Source organism: Hetaerina americana, unplaced genomic scaffold, assembly GCF_022747635.1.
Source record: "Hetaerina americana unplaced genomic scaffold, ioHetAmer1.1.p SCAF_21, whole genome shotgun sequence".
In the NCBI taxonomy this organism is placed as follows: Eukaryota; Metazoa; Arthropoda; class Insecta; order Odonata; family Calopterygidae; genus Hetaerina; species Hetaerina americana.
The window spans coordinates 535,310-554,959 of NW_027286775.1; positions in this window are offsets into that span (position 1 = coordinate 535,310).

Sequence of the window (19,650 nt, forward strand, 5' to 3'; positions counted from 1 at the left end):
TCGGGTTTCCTCCGGGTTAGTGACGTGTTGATTGCGACATGTCGCCTGCTCTCCTACGGGCCAGTTCTTATAAACAGTTGCATTTTCAAAGCGATCTCCACTTCAGCCTGCCCTGAGGATGTCTGCGGCAGAGCAGGCGAAACGTCGCCATCAACGTGATATCGACGCGCAGGAAACTCGAAAACCTGCGTAATTAATACGCAGGTTTTCGAGCATGCGCATTAATACGCCGCATGCACGAGCATACCTGAGCACCGGGAAACCCTCGTTAGATTCCGTTATAGATATATTTCCATGCATACACTTTTAGATATTTAGTCGCAACAAACCTGATATAAATTATCAATTATATCATTCATTTATTTTTATTTTACTAAGGAAAGTCAAAAAATCAATATGTTATAAAAAATTAACGTTTTCTGCTATCTTGCTTGTTGTGGAGTTTTCTTAATGAATTAAGAATTCTTAGGTGGTCCATTCTTTTTCTCCAGTCCATTCTATTCTCAGCCAACATTTTTAGTGATGGGTGGAGTGGTGCATTTCGAATGCACATGGTAAGTGGTGCATTTCGAATGCATTTGTCTTTGAAGATACTCAAACCAGTTCACTAGGTTTAACACTTCGAATCATCATTTACTCGTGATCATGGGTTACAGAGTCTCTGCTCTCCTCTAGATATGAATGCGATCCCATTTGAGAAGATCATGGTAAATGTTTTTTTTTTCGTTTAATCCCAAATGCGCTCCGATTATTTATCTAATTAATTATATTTCTATTAAAAGAAAAAAAGAGTAAATTTTACATTTTGAAAATTATTAAGTGAATTTATATCTTATTTGACTTCATCTTTGGTTATTTACCATTGTGATTAAAATATGCATCGGTTGATTTACCTCCAGCTATTTGCATGTAGCCCGCACCACTATCGTAGTCTTTGGGATAGCGGTGCGCGTGAGTTTAGGAGAAGGGACTATGAGCCGTTCAAGAAGTACTAAACCTCTTCCAATCCGGAGGCTAGTTGACTTAATTATTATATTATTACTGTCACTTCAATGGTGATTACGTAATATTCCTCATCAACGGCAATTTCCGAAAGAGAGAATCAAAATGGTATTTAAAAATAGAACAGGCCTGAAATACAGAGTATCCCATTTCTCAAAGCTTAACTCAGTAAATAAGCCCTTGCAATTCGAATACAAAGCGGCTGAAGTTGAATGCAAATTGTGTAACATTTGTAGTATTCTTTACACTACAAAATATTTGAAAGTGTAATACAGTAACTATAATTCGTGTATAAGGGCTATTCGAAGATTTTACATCGACTTCTTAAGTAATTCTTCTCCTACTCACGCAGAGCCTCGCAAAAATTGAATCATAACAGTTCTACATGAGGGCTTGGACAATGACCCTAAAGCGTTCTTGTCATGCGTCATGGAGGTACGGGGGTTAGGAACAAACCGTGGCTGGCTGAAGTGGGATTGCAACGACGCCATTCAAACTGATAGCGAGAGAAAAGCTAATGATAATCGATTCAGACCAGCAAAGTATCTCCATAGTATTTCAAAATGATGTACAAATCGGAATTGGAAATAAATAATAATAAAGGAGATAGCTTCAGGCGTCACTTTGTGGAAACGATACATATTGCAAAGGAAACACTTGGTTTTTCCACATAAAATATTTATTCACGACCTAGGTTTCGACGCTCAGCGTCATCTTCAGGTGAAATACAGGCCAAAATCTTTCTTTATATAACAGAAGGAATGGGGAGGTGGGGGGGGGTGTGTATGGATGTAAGAAAGGAAGAGGAGGTGGTGGGGGAGGGAAAGGAGCGGGATTGGGGTATTACTGAGAAGGAGGAGTCAAGGTTAGTCTCCGGGGGGGGGGAGAAGGGGGGGGGAGGTTAAGGAAGCATGGTAGGGAAAGGGTTGCCTGGCGGGGGTCCGCCTTGGGGTTAGTGGAGATAGGACAAAGAGTTTGGGAGTTTAAGGTTGAGGAGGGGTGACCGGGAGTTACATAGCACGCCGTTCACTATATTACAGGAAGAATTTGCTCTTTCCAATATCTCCATATTTTCCAAAATGTCCAACCGGGGGCCTTTTCTTTCGAAATGGAGAAACTCCACGCTGAAATCACTCTTATGGTTCTGGTCAATCAAATGCTTGGCAAATTGAGATTTTCCATTACCGTTCTTCAGGCAGGCCAATCCCGCTCCTTTCCCTCCCCCACCACCTCCTCTTCCTTTCTTACATCCATACACACCCCCCCCCCCACCTCCCCATTCCTTCTGTTATATAAAGAAAGATTTTGGCCTGTATTTCACCTGAAGATGACGCTGAGCGTCGAAACCTAGGTCGTGAATAAATATTTTATGTGGAAAAACCAAGTGTTTCCTTTGCAATTGCAAATAATAATAAGTTTTCTGTGGTAAATTTCTTTAAGAAATCCGCGCGTGTTGTGTGTGCAAACTCGCTGGAGTCGATTTTGACGTGGTTAACACGGTAAAACACGTATGTGTAACCACCACTGACCACTTACAATGGGACACCAACAAATGTAAATACTGAGGGCATGCAAATGAGAAATTGGGATTCATTCGACGCATTGTTGGAAAGAGTGAATGTAAGATCAAGGAACGCTGCCACCACGCTTTCATGAGGCCCCGTTTAGAACACGCAGGCAGCCTATACGATCCGATGGGAAAGGGGCCGCCACCCTTGGGATGTTGAGGAGGGTCAACTTGAGTTGAGTTGGGAATCATTAGAACGAAGGCGATTGTTCCAGAGCCTCTTGTTCCAGCTTAATGGACTCTTTTTCGGTCTGACCTGATGAAGGCCTCAGAGAAGGCCAAAAGCTTACAGTTTTTGAAATGTAACTCTCCTTTTACGTGTTATACATTTTATTTTTGTGTTCTATTGTGCCATTCAAATGTTATACATACACACACACACACATTGGCAGACTTAAGGACGACTCCTTTCCACGGACAACACGTAATAGCAATTAAAGGCTATAGCTAGCAAGAATGCCAAATTATGTGTATATATGTATATATATGTGTTTTATATTTATGTATGTATATATATATGTATATGTATGTATGTATGTATATGTATGTATGTATGTATATATGCAGTATATGTATATTCATATATATGTATAAATATGTTATATAAAAAAGCAATAAACACAGTAATCAACCGGAAGGTCGGTTTGGTAGGTGATGGTAGAGATCACCCAGTACTAAGCCCTTTACGGCGTGTTCAAATTCACACATCAGGGTAGGGGGGCCAGTTCCTTTCCATGTGGCGGTTATGGTTTCCCAGGAAGACCTGGTACCCGAAAAGTCACTTTAGCTTGGGTGGAGCTGCAGGTGCTCAGAGTGCCTTGCCCGGGAATCGATCCCGGGCCCCTCTGGTCAGCAGTCCAACGCTCTACCCACTGGACTACCGCGACCCACATTTATATATATAAATAAATAAATATAAATATATATATATATATATATATATATATATATATATATATATATATATATATTCAACCACGCACACTTATACGTGTTAGTACGATTTCAATGTTCACCACCATGAATATATTTCCAGGGATTTTAAGTTAATTATTTTCCCTTTCCCTAAAAATTAAAAAAAAATCCTCTCTCTCTCCATAATCTGTTAACCTTTCCAGCTGATGTTTCCAATACCTGCCACTCACCTTTAAGGTTTATGGTGGGGTATTTTTATAGATGCGAATATATACTTGTAGCTTTAGGAAACATCCCAGATCTCGCGCAGAATGAAAATTCTAAACAGGAATAAGCTGGAGGGAACATTTTATATTACGAAAATGAAGGTAAACTGTTTACGGCTATTGGATTTTTTCATTTATTCAATTTCTTTTAGAGTCTATACTGTCAACATTAACCAAAATTAGGTAACAAAAGTAATCATTATCTAACAAATTTCTTTCGCATTGCCGTATTCTCTATATTTTTTTCACCTTTTCACGCACTCTTCCATTAATGTTCTGTTCTTAAAGTTATTACATTTCTTGATTTTGGAGTTTCTTCTGCCACCTTCACTTCTTCTTTAAGTCATTCACTCTTATATCTGTTTGCCAATCAAGCACTCAACCATACTCTACATATGGTCGCACAAATACATCATAATACGTAAAACAGGGCCACCTAATCACTACCTTTAATGACTCAGCCCTGAGTTATCAAATAACGGAACGCTGTGGAAAGGTGTGGAATAGTCATTCCCTGATGAAGGTCTTCACCAATGATTTTTCCCACATTAAAAATGCTCACATTTGTCATTGAATTTGGGCACAGAAGTGTTTTCTGCCATGAATTTACATTGTGTAAATAAAGGAGCATGGAAGGATGCTTTTCAACCGTTTTAGATATCGAAAATTGCTCATTGTGACTAGGTCATTGCCAACAAATTTTTGTACGAATTCCAATCACACCCCTTGGAATACTCACGCGTTTTTATAAGCCAAGTGCTCATGATTGGGTGTCCTGCCCCACCCCCCCAGCTTCACCCCGCGACTACATACCACCCTAACCCCCTCGCTGGCACTTCCACCCCCGAATTCATAGGACTACCGTCCAAATGTATGTATACGCATAACCTACCTGATGATTTAGTCAAATCTGGGGCGTAAATAAACATATTTTGAGTGAAATAACCACGTGTTTTTGTCTCAAATAAGTATCTATAGGTTCTAAAAAGTTACCCCTAAATCAACTTTTTACTCTCCACATTTTGCTTTATTAAGTATTTATTTGTGTTTCCACTAATTTTGCCTTTGAGGTACTTGTTCCACTGTGCGCGAGAATGCATGTGGGTCTTCTTCATTCTCTGTTACCATTCATTCGTCATCTGTCAGACAAAACGAAAAAATCCTTCTCCCTCACCCCACATGCCTTTGCCTCTTCGTGTTTCTTCAATCGTTTATTTAAGGATCCTGAGAAAGTCGATGCAGAAGTCTGCCATGACTCGCTACTGTTGAAGCCTTGTCATCCATCGCCTTTCTACCAGTGAAGTCAACCAATGGATACGAGAATGCTTCAATGCCCATCTAACATTAAAGTTACATCATACAGACATTTGCAAAAGAACTCAAAATCTTATTTCGGGCTCAAAACAAACTTTTGAAAGTAAATAACCCGAAATTTCCAAAATATAGCTTGGAGCTCTTTTGCCTTTTATCTGAACTCCAATGTTCAACGTTGAACAACGTTGGAAATAATTTGCGGAGCCCCAGGCTTGCGAGGGATTAAACTTGATTATTTTTTTCATTTAGAGTACTACATAACCCCTGTGCTTCATTCCTAAGGTGCAGGCTCGGTTCCCGTTAAGTTTTTATCTTCTCCTCCTACAGCTGTTATCCATTCTAAATTATTTCAGTAATTACAACGTCTGAGCCCTCTCTACTTCATCAACAGCCTTCTCCAAGCTTCCGAATGTCACATTCAAGACATGTCTTTCATCATTTCTCTTTAGTAACTTAAAGCGGAGTACATCTTCCCTCATTACTCCGTTTTTACATATTCCAAACCGGTTTTTTCGAAAAGTTGTTTAGAATTTCCTCTTCACTTTTCGACAGATTATCCGCCATGTGTCATTTTTAGCTGGAAACGTATAGAACTCCTTGATCCCTATGTTTCTATCTAAAGAATAATTTCCTTCGGGGAGGTCTTTATTTTTTTTTCTTTTTACCGATAAATTGGAGCGCCTCTTGGATCTCCCCGTTGTAAGCAACTTTGCTGAAAGGAGTTTTTAGTGTTTTCAAAGCTTCTTAAAGTTTTAGCCCCGATTCAGGCGAATTTAATCCAAACTCGGAATTAAACGTAGCATTCATTTCTACTAGACCAATAAAGAAAAAGAGCAGTGTCCTTATCGAAATTAGTCCATGCTGATATTAAGTGGATATTAATGTAATTAAATATATTTATATGCATAGTATACGTTATATATCAGAGAGTAAAAAGCAATATGTAAGAATTTATTTTTGACTGTAAATGCATAAATACCTTAAGTAAAGAAATAATTTATTTGCGATACAAGATTTCGGTTTGATTCAAAATTCGGTTTGAAATTCGAAGATTTGAGGAAAATAAATCAATTCAAGTAAGTGCAATTTGAAAGTGAATAAAGTAATTTGATACATTACACTTATAACGTTTCCTGTTCAAATCTTGAAAAGTGGGCCCAGAACCTTTAAAAACTTGCTTTCCTTCTATAAACAGTTCGAATTATAGCAATGAATAGTGCGCTGACCGCAAGGCCCTGGGTCCTCTGCCACACACACCTCTCATCCATGCATGTACATATATGCTTCGGTTGATACGTGTGATTTGGGATTTGGAAGGTACGATACGCGGATCGGGTATCGCATTTATTTCTATCTGCTTCATTCATTAAGGGTACCAAAGCAGGCTAAGGCTGAGACGGATTTTCTTTTCATCTTCCCTCTTTTTAAAGCGTCGGGCTTTCTTACCTGACGAACGACGCAGCTCCTATAGAACTCCATTAGGTTTCTAATCATATCCATTCAATCCTTGGAAGGTAACATCCTAAATGAATTTGTCTGAAATCTACTGACAAAGCATTAAGCTAACCTAGTTTTCTTACTGCTACTAATGTAATTAAACCCAATTGTAGCATCGCAATAAATGCAGTATTTCAGGAAAATATTATATTGCGCCTTTATAGACCACATTAACTATTATCCAAAATATCCTTATGCAGTTAAGGGTAATTTAATTGAAGTAAAAATATAATATTTTTTGAGATTTTTCACGCATTGTTGAACTGTAGAGTAGGCAATAAGGAAGCACAAACATTTCGCCGGTACAATAAAGTGGTATTGAAGTCTTCTACGATGACACGAGTGAATCATACACATTTTTTCCATGCCGGCTTTACGTGATGTCATTTCCAAATTGACCCAACTCACGGGACGACAGTTTCAGCTTCATTCCAACCGGTATTTTCAGATCTGAAATGAAGGCCACTTCCCCGTGGGAACGATTCAATTGCTACATACCAATCTTACTAATACGATTCCCCAAAATTATATTTTATGCAGAGGAATAGCAAAAAAATATTTCCACTCTAATGCGGTTTTTGGACAGCTATAAGAAATTTTTGTTTTTTGTTTAGGACATCCATGACAATGGTCCCATGGAAAATTTTATCAATTGAAAAACGAAGCAAAGGAAACAAAAACCACAATTTAGAAAAATTAATTTAATTCGAACATAAACTTCAACGACGTCCGTGTTTGTCCTCAACTCTCTCATCCCCTGCAATCATTCTTCTCCTCCATCGCGCTTGCGGTGTCTGAAACCTTTTTAATATGCCGCAAGTATTTGGGATCCTTGGGGGAAAATTTGGCAACAAGAATTAGATAAAATCCGGAGAAAATCCGCCAGATTCGTTAAAAATTGTTATAATAATAACACAAGTGTGAGGGGCCTCTTAGGGGATTTAGCCTGGGAGCCACTTGAGATACGAAGAGAAGAAGCGAGACTTAGACTTTTAGAAAGGTGCAGAACAAACGAGTTTAACTATGTCACTAAAGGAATTTTTATGACCCTACACTACTACAGACCACAAAGATAAAATAAGGGAGATAGATTCCAGTGCATAAAGATAAAAATACCCATTCTTTCCACGAACAATCGTAAATCATAATAGTAAGAAGCCAAAGTCACTTTAGAAATATTAAAACCATTCACTTGACAAATCGGAACAAAATTAAACATTGCAAAGATATTAGGTATATTTTTAGGTGCATATGTGTTTAGTTGGTAGTTTGAGTGTTTGCATGTGTGTGGGGTGTAAGTGTTCTTGCATGAATGTATACCATGTTTTGTTTGTGGATAGTATTAATTTGTGGCTCTGGCATGCGGTTTTTTCTTTATTTATTATGGGTGTTGTCCTAAGACCCCCCGCCATACTCCCTTACGGTGGCTTGCGGGGTATTGAGTAGATGTACCTGTAGATGAAACTTTCGAGTAGGATGGCCGGAAAAATTGATTTTTCCGATTGAATGCGGCGTGTTGTCTAATTATCGCATTTCCGATTGAATTTTAAAACAATTTCAATTCTGTCACCATGGCACCTTAAATAATTTTTGACAAAAATCCAGGTTGACTCGAGAAAGAAATTTTTTTAAACTCAAGATTTTTTAATACGGATTTAATAGTTGGTGCGAACAATACTGCGGTTAATCCACGTTAATTACAGAATAAGAATACACAGAATTACAGAATTACATACATACATACACAACATCCGTCTCTCCAAAATTTTAGAGCACAGGAAACTCTCGCGCAAGCCGAAAAAACAACATTCAGTACCGGTTGTTATAAATACTTGTATAATGTCCAGTCCCGAGGGCTTTAAAGCATGCTTTTCAATTCAGGTCCAATTACAAGTAAACGTCTGCATTAGACTCGAATTGGCGGGCGATCGAACCGTCCGTCATTATCAGAAAACTTCTCGGAGAAATAAGTTTCATTTTATTGGCAAATAAATTATTGTAATGGCCCACATACAATCAACAATCCCACATACCTTATGGCTCCCGTATGCCCGCGAATATTTACTACAATCCGATCAACTCCTATTGCCCTGAGTGTGTTTCGGTCAATATTTTTCATCAAAAAAATATGTCATAGCATCGCATCCTTTCTGTCTAATTATCCTTCATTTTTTATGGTAATCCATATTAAGATCCTCTATCCTTCTATTATTAAGGTCGTAATACTATATAGTCATATACTATCTAGAATTAGAAATTTAATAAGTTTTAAGCACTCATCTACGGTCCGTTTCTATCTTGAGGAATGGTATGAAAAAATTAATTACGGGCATCAAAATTAAGACCTTGGATATAATATTTAAGAAGTATCTTTTGGTTTGAGGATCGAAGTTTTTTCATTACCTCATCGAAACGATTATTGTCTGCCTCAAGTCACCAGTTTCATTCCAAAATCAACCAGGAAGACGGATGCTAACGCAGCAGCAACTTAATTTAAAATAAAGAATCTCTCACCCATAAGCCCTTCCACTACATCAAGAGCCATCAGAGAGAGAGAGAAGCCAATGGAAGGGAGTTGGTCAGGTGTTCAAATATAATTACTAAGAAGATATTATACATTTTTACAATTTTTATATCAATGGAGTCAGTATAACGAGGAAACTTAGATATATAGGACTGGAAATCCTCCAGTCACAACAAATACACAGCTCACTCGACTTTAATACGTACATCGAGGGATATATTGAATAGCCAATTAAAAGCGCATTAATTCGTATAGAGAAATATAAAAAAGTCTGTCCTAAAAATAAGTAGTCATTTTCCACAGTTTTTTCAGCTATAATGGCGTTATTTAAAAAAGAGTTGGTGCCTTAGGGACAAACAGGGAACCGTAAGTTTTGCGTGGAAGTCCTCAAAAGGCTGTGGGAAAGGGTGCAACGTTATTTTAGGAAGGAAGGCGATCTTTGGCAACTACAACCCCGGCAACGCGCCCTATTCCCACCCCGACTTCCTTGTGAAGTACCGAGTCCCTGAACAAGCACAATGTGGCAACGCTGCCCCAGCCACCCACCCTACAGCCCTCATGCAGCACCTCCAGACTTATATTAGTTCCCGAGAATAAAAAGGAGCTTGTAAGGTAGCCATCTCGGAACGCTTGTTACGTCAAAGAGGCCGTGACGTGGTCCCTGAACGAGGTTCCCATCGACGACTTCCAGAAAGCGCACTGCGGCTGGTAGGGGCGCTGGCATCGGTATGTATAATGAAGCAATTGAGTTCGGAATTTTTTTACTTTTCTTAGCAATATTTTTCCCCCGGATTTATTATACTTATTTTTGGAACAGGCAATACAAACAGCAGCAATCGATTTAAAAACTTCTGTGTATCATACAAAATTATGGTAAATAAATGAGCATTTCTCGTAAACCGTTACTTTATTATTTAACAATAAACCTGATTTTATTTCTCCACCCAATCACATGGATTTCCCATTATCCGAAATTTTAGTAGTGAAAGAAATAGAGCTAGTCTCAATAAGCCTCCTTAAAATCCACCACATGCATTCATCATGTTGACTCACAGCACATGACACACGGATAATCGTGAGGAAGGGGATCTCTTTTAGTCAGACATCGTCCGCCTGGAACGAAACGAGTCGGAGCACAGTCCTCGGTAGTTTCCTGCACTTCGTCGTAGTTGTCTCGAACATTGCCTTAAAGCGGAAGGTATTCCGAGATTACTTTAATGAAATTTTCGATACCAAATCGAGCGGAAGAAGACAGGTAATGATAAATGCCATCCCTGTATAGGAAAGATAAGAGAGACACTCCCTCAATGAGCGAAACGGTGCAAGCGAATTGTCTAGGCAAAGGAAAGAGTTGATGCATCATCGGAAAAGTCATTTCGAACGATTATTTCGCCTCGTACCCCGTTACGCCCCAATTTTAACCTTGTGCTCTCCGCGGAAGGTTCAGGATGGCTTTCACAAGGAAGGAGAGCATCACCGCCCCTTCCGGACAGGGCATTACCCCGAAGGGTTGGGGGGGATGCGAAGGTAGAAGGTCCTTTGATCTCAGAGCTATTACTTACGTGGTGACCTGGCCTGGGGGTAATTAGGAGAGGATCGGGGATGGAGGGTGGCTCATGCAGGCGGCCAAGGGGTTGCGGAGGGGGCGGAAGGAGATGATTTCGCGGAGGGCGTACCCGTTCCACCCCCCACCCTCCCCACACCGCACCGACGACTATACCATTCCTTTGAAGTCTCAAGAGGCGAGTTGAAGATCTTAAGTACGCTCTCATTAGTATCGTATCGGGTATCTTGGAAACTGCAAAATTTGAAACACCCTTTTATTGGAGTTAGGGAGAAAATGAAGGATGAATTAGGGATGCCTGGAAGTTTCGGGAAATATGTCACGTGAAATTAGGAGCTGATGAAACTGTGGAGGAGTGAACGTGGCAAGATTTACGGTTTTTGTTTTCCCTAGGCATACACATGAAGTCGTTCCCTTGTGGAAGGGCGCGAATTAGTTCGACTGGAATCACTGCAAGAGATGCATTAGACTGAAAGTGGAGTGTGTACGCGACACGCTCTGCTAAAATTTGCAGCCTTTTAGGAGAGAAGATTTGTTTGGAAACCTTATTTTTGAACTAGTATGTTGGAAAAGGTTCCCTGGAGTAACTTGAAATGAGACTTTATTCGGCGATCGTCTCCCCCCCCCCCCCCGAAAGGGAATTGTATGGATGGTGCTTTTGAATACCAGCAGTCCAAAGGATTAGGTTAGGTTTTTGATTGATCCTACCCCTATACACTACTCTAATGACACGACACACATACACACCCTGAGGTATTAAATTACTTATTCTTTAGCTCTGCATATTTCCTGCCTCCCTTAATTCCATCCAAAATGCTTCTCCACTTCTTCCTCCACCTCGCCTTCCCAGCATTCCCTCCTTTGATACCGTTTTCAACATCCCACTGTCTCCCGGTATCTCTTACCATGCCCATGAGAAACAGGAGCTCGATGCTGTGTGTATAACCTGTTCCAAAAACAAGTTTAATAAATCTAAATATTGCCAATAAAGGTACGGAAATTTCAAATTCAAATGCTCCATCAGACACACAGATGCCAGCGCCCCTACCAAGGCGTCGATGGGAACCTCGTCCAGGGACCTCGTCACGACCTCTTTGCAGTTATCAAGCGTTCCGAGATGGCCACCTTGTCCATTCTTCTTCAAATTTACCCCAAAAACCTTCTCTCTTCCCCTGCCACGTCTGGCATTGCACCCTTTGTTCTCCTTTCCGTCTTGATTTCTTCGCTCTCAACACTCATAGCGCAAAAGCTTTCACTCTACGCTTACCCTCGTGCCAAACTAAGCGTGTGTATGTGCAAATATATATCAAAGTCTTTTCAATAAAATATTTTTATAATCACCCCCATGGCATTAATTCCATTTCGCGGATGACCAAATGCAAATTGTTGATAGAAGATCATTTAAATTGGGTTATTTAGAATTTAAAAATGCAGTCATTCGTGTTTTACTTTTGATTTACTCATCCATCCTCCTTGAACTATTTAAAGAGAAAATAAAGAACGATAAAATATCATTCAAGATGCGGAAATTTAATGACATCGAAATGTCTTCCTTTTGTTTTAACGTATTATACATGCCCAACCTTTGGAATATTTATTTATTGGAATATATATTTGATAAGGTGTGAGTCTTTTAATTTTGTTATTTGAGGTCAATATGAAGGCATCGCAAAAATTTATGACAATATTGCTGCAAGGAGTTTCTGTCATATTTCCTTACGTGTTTTACCCCTGGTTTGTTGCTCTATTATTCCATCACCAATTATTCAAGAAGGAAGAGTGATCAAATCTATCGCTGCTGGAGTCCGATTAATCGTGTTATCTGTATTTAATCAGCCACTATATTGTAGTCTGCCGTCTCAATAACTCCTTAGAATTTAGGGTGAAATTGTACGCCCAGTATCTTTACAAAGTATAGCCCTACGTCAACAATAGCCTCCAACTTTAAAAAACCCATTTAGAGACTGCCTTATCTGAAACGTTAAAGCAGTTTCGAGGCAAAATACACACGATTGATAAAAAATATTAGGAAGACTTAGTGCAGCAAAAGCCATGAATTACAATTGAGTGACTGATTTGAAATGAATTATAAATTGAAACAAGGACATAAAATACGCTAAGGCGTCATCGTCTGCTGACCTGATGATGACGCCTAAGTGTTGAAACTTGTAGTACCAAAACAAAGAACATTGGAAAAATGCATTTTGTTCTTCATTTCAAAAAGATAAACTTCCACAAAGTTGAGCGAGAAACCATCGAATACACGAAAAAAGGACATTTAATTTTAAATGTTTTTAAATTCGTTGTTTCTATTCAATTCTTTTATGAAAAATGTGCGAGTGATGAATGCATCGAAATGGCTAGTCTAATGTCTGGAGGTGTTTCCATTCCTTTGTTTTCCGTTTGGTAGTATGAGGAGTATTTAATGAAATGAATGCCAAAGAAAGCAAATATGAGACAGTGTATTTCTTTCCACTACTGTATGGAAACTGTACTGGAATCGAAACTGACGATTCCCTGAATAATGTAAAAGTTGGCGTAATGGTGTGGGGAGTGGTTTTGGTAAACATAGGATAAAGTGAATGTGCGAGTGAATAAAAGGTGAATTGTGGGCAGCGGTGAGAGTCACTCGTGCGTGGAAGGAGTGCGCTCCGCTGGTCGGGTCATATTGAGAGAGTGGGTGGGAGTGACCGAATCACTGAACAGTCGAGGAGAGTGACCTGCTCGATAACAACCGATAGACCTAGAAACTGATGGGTGGACTTCCTCCAAGGGGATCTCAAGACAAGGAATATTTGATATCTCAGGAACGGGAGGGTATGTGTGAAACTATGTATGAATTTGACGGAAGCAAAATAATGGCGAAAGAAGAGAGCAGCATGGTGTAGATTAGTGAAATAGAATAATTTAGCCCTAGTTTCTTTCTGTCCATCCGAAAGATAAACGAGTATTTTTGGAGGGTTGGGGCATCATTCATTCCTTACGTAACACTTTCTCAGAATTGTCCAGATACTGAGAAGCCCAGCATTGGCGAATGATTTTTCACCTTGAAACTCTCAAACTGTTGTATATATAAACGGTTGACTCAAAGTTTCTCCAATTTTAGGTTCAAAATACGCACCATGGGCATGGGCAAGGAATATCGTACAAAATATTTTTGGGTATTCATGCGAAAGGTTTTTCAAATATTCCCATTGGCTGAGGAGATCTCATTGTTATTAAATGTCCGCTAGCATCCCGAGATCCATGGGTTATACTGGGCATGGGCATTGGCTCTGTTGATAGTTTCATAATACAGTTTTATGGGCTGAAACTGTTTGTTTGAAGGCACTGTTTTTGACGGAATAAAAAGATAGAATGAAATCGCTTTTTAAGCTCCGGAGGATTGCTCTTATCTTTAGTCCTTTGTTCATATTTATTAGTGGGTCAATTGCTCCCTTCTCAAGGGATCGCACCCACAGGAATGCCGCGTGTTCTGGACCTCCGATGGCCCACTCAGCCAGGGTTCTCCTGGCACAATGTATGGGGTCAACTACGTCGAGGGGCATGCTACTTTCCTCGCTTGGCTTCCAAGGCCCTTCCCCCGTCTCAATCGAGCCCCCTCTGCGACGCCACTCAACACCAATTTTACGGACTCGGTAAGGTCTAGTGAGTGTCAAAATGCTGAGTGTATGAGTGCATAATGTGAATTTTATGCGGAGGGGGGTGGCTGGATAGGGTGGAGTTGGCAGAGGTGGGGGGGAGGGGGGAGAAGAAGAAGGCGAGGCCGAGGGATAGTCCAAGAAACCAAATCCAGGCCACTCAACTCCCGCTTCAAATTCAACTAGCCTTCAAACCAGTCGCTGTTTTTTTAATGGCGCATTATGAAAAAGCATATGTTAAATTATGTAGATGAGGATCAGAAATTTAAAAAAAATCAACTTAAGAGCAGTAAGGTCCGCCAGCGATGGGAATTTCCCAGGAGCACGATAAACCGAAATGCGTTTATGAATTTTGGACTTCTCCGTGTAAGAAACTCGCAGAGATCAGAGAACACATTTGATTCGAAAGATAAACGGAACGCAGACGGAACGGATAAACGGAAGATAAACAGAAGGCAGATACAGTCTATGGCTGCGTAGATTTTCGCGGCGGTGGCTTGAAGAATTCTGCATGTCCGGGTTTTCACCGCGTTGTTGTTTGAAGCCGACAACAGTTTCGGCGTCTTCGACCTGAAGACGCCGGATGAAACTTCGGCGAAACTGTTGTCGGCTTCAAACAACAACGCGGTGAAAACCCGGACATGCAGAATTCGGCAGATACAGTCGTTTGTTCATATTATGAAATGTGTTGTAAGTTGATGACAATCTACAATAAGTAGTATTTTACTCTTGTGGAGTTAGATCTTAGTTAGATCTTATTTGGTAAGTTTCTAGATTGACTTTTACATCTAACATCTTTAAATGGACTTTAATAATATAGCCCAATTCATAAACATTCACATTAATACTGCGTAGTTTCCCTCATCTATCCATGAAATAAACGTTTTGTCATCATAAAAAGGGTGTACATTTTAATTCTAACCCCTAATTCCACTGATACCTTCCTAAATTCCTTCTTCCTCGCCCCGGAGGTCGAAAGGAGGCGTCAGGGGCGCGGGAGAGCAAACGGCCGACAGAGATGCCTCCGAGAAGCCGCCTCCTCCTGGTAGCAGCGCCATTTCTCACAAGCGGATTTTTAGGAAGGAGGCCCCTCCCCCGAGCACGCCCTTCGAGTCCTCCCGGCAGTCGTGGACTACTTCCCCCACCCGTCCCAATTCACGCCCCCCCATCCTGGCACCACACTCGAGGGACCTCCTCTTCCCGGCCTCCGACGCGGTGTGCTCTAGTTCCCGCAATTCTGCGCCGCTCATGCGACAAAAGCCAGGTGTCGTTGTCTGAGGCATTTCGACCACGAAAACCACAGCAATACACTCTAGAAAGTTAGAATGAAGAAATGATACCAACTTCAAAGATTCCACGCAAAGATTTCAACTAACACAACCTGTGTTTAGAAACTCTGTATAATCTTCAAGCAAATTAATTTGACACCGATTGCTGAAAATTTCTTTCGTGGAAAAATTCTTATGGTAAAACTTTAGACGTCAGCTTTTTCCAAAAAGTTAGATCGGTAAGGTCAATCTAAATCTTTGACTCGCAACCGGAATATGTAGAAAAAGAGCCTGTTTAAAGACTTGTGCTTTCTACGCGGTAATTCATTCTTCGGGACTAAGATACACTTAACCAGTACACTACAGTTTAATGATTTTAATTTTAATGAATATTTTTTCCCTATTTACACTTTCCTTGAAACATCCACAAGTTTGTAAATGTTTTGGCTTAAATATTTCTTCATAAATACAGCTAAACTGCTAAATTTATTAAAAGGATTTTGTGCCGTTAAATGCCAGAGAGAATCATAAAATTTTCACGGCGGGAAAACATTAATTGTATATCTCCCGCTCACTTATCTCCCCCTCGTCTTTTGTCTCTCTCTCTCTCTCTCTCACTCTCTCTCTCTTACTCTCTCAATATACATTCCGGAGTATAAATTATGAAAGTTCTCAATTAATAATTGATGAAATAATCGCTATAACTATCATCACTGGTAGTCCACTACACTGGACTAGTTCTCATTTCTGCATAATTTAGTCGAAGATGCCTATCCTTTTCACCCTCCTACCTTGCCTACACACAGCCTTCTCCTCTTCATCAACCACAAGACTCATACAAAGAGGGAGTGGACTCTTGGCTGTGAAATTTTTAAATGTCAATCCTATTGCCAATATTGATTTTTTAAGAACTGTATATTTCGGCCAACTATGTGTCCATCAACGGAAGTGAGAGCTTGACAACCGCGAAGACAGTAGTAGCGAAGTATTCTCCTTGCTCAGGTCCACTCGCTCATGTTTCCTGCTTCACTTATGTTCACCTACCTCTTCCTATGATCACTTGCAAGCTTTAACATAACAAATACGTTTTTAGATTCAGATGGTATCCAACTGATAATATTTTATCAGTCTTTTCCTCTATTTCTACTATGGTTCTTCCCAACTTTTTGTTCAATACCATAGCCTTCTTCGGCTTTCTTCCACCGCAGCTGTTGATTACCCCCACATTTATCGCTCCAATAATCCCCGCTATCTTTCCATTTCACTCAACCCTTAAGTATCTATTTTCCTTTTCCAAACTCGTGCTTAATAATAATAATATGTGTGCGATCAACATCGTCCTAACATTCAAAGTCCCCATTTAACTGGTTCGGCCTTTTCCTGTGACTTCTTGTCTGCTGCTTCCATCGGTTCCGTTTCGTATGGGTTTTGTGTGATGACAACCGCAGACACCTTTCCGGAGCACGATTCCGATGCCCAGGAGGACATCGACGCGGCCGGGTCACCACCGTCCAACATTAGCTATTCGCAATCTGGAGCGTCGTCAGAATCATCAGGCATATTCGTATAGAATTTCTTTCAAGTGTTCCTCCCTCCTCCGCCCAAGGTTGGTATTCCTTTGGAGGCACGGGGCCAGCCTCTCTCGGGCCAGAGCGGCTAGCAGACGTTGTCCCGACCATGCCAGAGATCTGAATCACTTCCTGTGATGGCGCCTTACCAGGACCGTACGTTCACCAAGTTCTTTCAACTTGGTACTAACCTCCCCAAACCAGCAGAAGCACCATACACACTCTTCCCCACTCGCCCTGCTCCTGAGATAACACGGGGGTGGTGAACTTAGTTCAGCGACACAATCTTTGCAATGGCACTCCCCACGTGTCGCTTTCCCCTCCCCTCAATTTCTCAATGTCTGTTTTGGAAGTATCATGGAATATGATGGAAATCGAATGGAATTATTGGAAATGGGAAATATTATTACAGTCTTGATTAAAAAAATGAGTTGAAAGATTCTTTGAATGCCATCCATCCTCAACCATCGCTTTTTTTCGTGAACTGTTTATCCTTATTTGTTGATATTTCTCATAATCTGTTTACATTGTTCTTGAGGATAGTGTAAATATTGCTCCAAGTAAAAAAGTCACGCAATTGTAGAACTTGGCGAACTCGACTTGATGATGAAAAGGTGACATCTTTAGCGTTTCATCGTCTGCCTCTGCCTGAAGGGGTGATGAGAATTGAACCGTTTGAAGATGATAAAATTCAATGTTATTGCGTTTTTCATTATTTTCACACAGTAAATACGAGCCAGCCATAAAAAGTTTGTCCTCCAGGAATGAAGAGCCGAGTCCTTCCTCCATCGGTCTCTTTCTCTCTCGCAAAATGCATCCTGGGTGATTTTACCCCTTTCTCAGACCCCTCCACCGACCAAGTTCTCCATTCGAAACTCCGTTAACAATAATGCTCCGTCCAGGCGCATCAAGTCTAAACAACACACCGCGGGCTCACACTAGGGGGTGAACTGACTAGGGGGATCCTAGGGTATCAGCCATGAAAATGCAGTCTGCCACCTAACTAAAGTGTGATTTTAAGCTCTCATTGTTAGGGTATAAATAACCAAGCAGTTTTGAAAAAGTTAAAAATTCGATTGGTCATAATTTTCTTCGTTCCAGAGGTAAAACAACCCGCCAAAATCTGCACAATAAACCCCCATTGAGAGCATTTGAAATAGTAAAATTACAGTCATTTCTCATGGTGATGAGATAGCCTCGCTGGAGTCCCCATCCCACACCATCAGGATGGCAAGGTGGTTGGATATCGAGAGTAATTTACGTATTTTCTGTAACTGGAAGAAGGTGCATGCTAATTCATTTCAAATCGTACCTGCAGGTTTTGTGAACGAGGTGTCGAATCACACAGCTAAAAATTGACTAGATATAGTATTTGGACGTGGTGTTCATTTCCTTGCCATTCAGTGCAAAGGAAAAAACACTTTCATGATGAGATTGGCTGCAAATCGGACGCAAAGAAGGTTCATGAGTGAGTGAACCCGCTGAATAGGAATGAAAAAACAATTGATATATGATGAACTAAGAAAGTGGAAACGGCTCTCAGTTTTTCATAAGGATCATAAGTTTTTTGTTTTATAAACAGGCATGCCTCCTTTTGCTGCGTAGTTATTTCCTTACCGGCATGGTCCATATGAAGACATAATTTCTGATGCCCCAAGGGGAGACGCCGAGTAATTATGAGGCTAAAAAAGAAACTTTACACTTCCACAATGATGATTTAATATATCACGACCATGGTTTCAATGTTGCGCATCATCATCAGGTGACATACATCAACATTTTACACATTATATAGTCTGGCTCCAAGAGGGGAGTAAGGGAGAGGAGAGGGGAGTAAGGCAGGGGGAGTAAGGGAGAGGGTGGTGGTAATGTTAGGTTTCTCTTTACCCTCATAATGAAGGAATACCACAAATTTAAACCTGAAAATGCTATGTTTGCCGAGTAATTAGGTGGCCAAAGGGGCCAGTCATCCAATGGCCCTCCCCCTAGTAAGCCCATCTAGTATCTCCACACATAAGTTAAACGAAACGAAAAACAAGTCCTCCGGATTTCATCAGCGCCATATTATAAAATTGCAACCGGAAATATTTGGAATCGTCAAAAGAATTTCCGCAAAATGTGCTCATGCTGCGAAAATGTTTTCATTTATTTAATGTGTTTATTGGAGAGAGGTTGAAACTAATAGACTCTTCTTCCACCTAACCCAAAAAACATAACGAACCATCGAAGACAATTACAAACACCCATACTGAGGGAAAACGAACCTAGGAAGGAATCGAACCCTCGACCCATGGGTTAGCAGGCAAATACGTCATCCCGGCGCCACCGGGACCGGTAACGACAATTAATAAATTAAACTTAAATAATGAAGCGATGACATAATGAAGTACTCAGTGCGTTACAAAGTAAGAGAACTTATCGTTATGAGAAATAAAAGCTATGCTTGCATTTTTTAAATTTCTCCAATAATTTTCACTTGCCTCTCCGCCTAATCGCAATATTACGTGCGGTGTGTCGGGGGAGT